Source organism: Morone saxatilis, unplaced genomic scaffold (genome assembly GCF_004916995.1).
Source record: "Morone saxatilis isolate NCDOM2014 unplaced genomic scaffold, NCSU_SB_2.0 Contig19, whole genome shotgun sequence".
In the NCBI taxonomy this organism is placed as follows: domain Eukaryota; kingdom Metazoa; phylum Chordata; class Actinopteri; family Moronidae; genus Morone; species Morone saxatilis.
Window position 1 is genome coordinate 22,860,607 of NW_023339751.1, and position 2,592 is coordinate 22,863,198.

A 2,592-nucleotide genomic window follows, 5' to 3' on the forward strand; every position below is an offset into this window, starting at 1 on the left:
AGCAAAAAGGGGGAGTTGCCGAAGTGGTGTATTAGTCGAGAAATAGAAAAGAGAAGAGGAAAAGAAGAAAAGGAAAGGGGAAGAAGGGGAGACTAATTGGCAAAGGAAAGAGCATATAAAAATGCAGAGATAAGTAAATGTGGGGAGAATAACAGGGACCAAAAGAACAACAAGGAAAAGAAAGAAAGGAAAAAGCGAGGAAGGGAAAAAATGTGGCCAGGGGGGGGGTACCTTTCCCAGGTCCTGGGGAGAAGCTGACTGTTGGAGGGCACAACCTGTCACCCATTTACCCCCACTGAACAGCTCCCAGACCCAATGGGAGAAAGCCTGTTATTGTGGGGAAAGAGTTATTCTTGTTCTTTCCTTTCTCCCTTCCTTATGAAAGAAAGGGAAGAGATATAGTGTCCTGAGATAACTTTTGTTATGAATTGGCGCTATCCGAATACAACTGAATTGAATATAACATCACAGCTTTTTAAATGAAAGAGTTTTGAAAGTCACCTGTATCTTAAACACTCCTACTTGAAGTGTTGGTTCACAAAGAAATATAGTTCCTAAATGATTGAGTAAATGCTAGAATAAAACACTCATTTTAATCCTTATATTGGCCATATACATGATAGTATATTGTGTTTACAAGGATTTCAAACTGGTGGCGCCAAGCACTTTCTGGTCCCCCATCCCCTTTTAACCAGCCTGCGACCTGATGTCAAAAATATAATATAGTCCGATCTGCAAGTTTTTTTTATTATTTTTGTAGTTGTTTCATATGAATTTAAACTACACCTTCATAAAACACATTTCTATTTTAAATGTGTCTTGTTTGGCTTCAGCAGGTTTCAGGGCTTTAGATGTAGAGGTTAGTAATGAGTAGTAGTAGTAATAGTAGTATTAGTAGTATATCAATTCAGTAATTTTCAGAATATTGAGCTTTCTTGTAGAACCTGAACATTGAAGTGGCCCTCTTATCAGATGACAATACTAGCAGTGGCCCCAAGACATTTTGAGTTTGAGACCCCTGGTTAACAATAATAATGATTTTCAATGACATAATCCTTGTTTAAACACTACCATTCACATGTTGTTGTTTTTTAGTCTCCACACCTCTGTCATGAGCCTGTTTGGGAGAAAGTAAATATGTTGTTTTGCTGCCTTGTGCCAGCCTCTCCCTCCTTCCTACTTTTTCCATTTGTTGTCCCCTCCCTTGTGTTTCTTGTCAGTCCTCTTTCTGTCATCTCTCTGTTTCTGTGTGTGTGTCTTTCCATGTGACTACTGTTGCATAATCACCTGGACACCTGTAACTCCTCCTCTCATTGAGCTCCTGCAGTATAAAACCCCAGCTCCTCTTTCTTTGCCAGACCGTTCAGTTTGCCTACATTCTACAGATGCTAACTTAAGACTTAATATCTTTTTGTGATTTCTGGGATCCAGTCTGGCCTCAGTTTTACCTGTGTCTCAGGTCCACTGCTCATCTGTGATCTCTGGTTGCCTGACTGACCCAGCACCACTTCACTCCGTTCCCCAGTTGTTGGTCCAGCTCAACCTGCCTGCACAGCTCCAAACCCTGATCCTACCCTTCAATATGGAAGTTGAGAAGCCCTTTGTCCAAGTCCTGCCTTTGGGTCTAGAATTACCCAGCTTAATAAATAACTGATAAAGGAGTTACATGTCAGTGAAGATTTCTGTTCCTTTTTAGAATAAGTATTTGAAGTATTATCATAACAGCTGTGTTCCACTTCCAGAGCTCTGGTAGTGTGCCCTAACCCTAATCCCGTGGCTTAGCCAAAATTGCCTAAATGGAACAGAACCATTACTAACTATATTGGTTAACCCAGAGCTTTTATTGTCCTGTCAAAGGTATGCTGGTAAAAAAAATTACTTTTATATCTTCTCTAAAATATCTGTTCTCTGGGAGGGATACAGCCTAAATAGTTTCAGTTAGAAAGTATGTGTCAGAGCAGGTTTGTTTGGGGGAATGTCTAACTGCCTTTTTTCCACTACCTGTCTGGACATGCTGAGACACTGGGATACATAGGCCTTTACAAAGAAGGACACAAGCAGAAAAACTGGACTGGACTGAATGCTGGATAATACACAGCTGGGGAGAGCAAGGAATAATGTCAGACCGGATTCATTTCAGCTTGACTTGAAGTATGCTGAAAGCAGGTAATCTTTAATCCCTAATGTAATTATACTGCACTAATACTATACAGTAATCTAGTAATTTATTAATAAAAACAGTTCAGTCAGACAACTCATGTTTTAAATGTTTGTTACAAGCAGTATAGCATATTTAGATTTTGGTGTCTAGACTCCGACCTCATCATTACCCGCAGATATGTTTACATAGAGATATTGGGGACTGATGGGCAAATACCTTAAACCCCTAGCCGGAGCCTAAAGGTGGATGCTGGGGCTTACAGAGCAACAAGTAGGAATACGGTTGCAGGGCAATTGATGGATGGGAGCGCTTGGTTAGTGATTATGGAGTGAGGCATGTCATGTGTGTATAACAGCACAGCTCCAGTTGACTGCCTGAACTAGCTCACAGGCTTCACTCCATTAGTGTATTTAGGCAGACTATAAATCTGT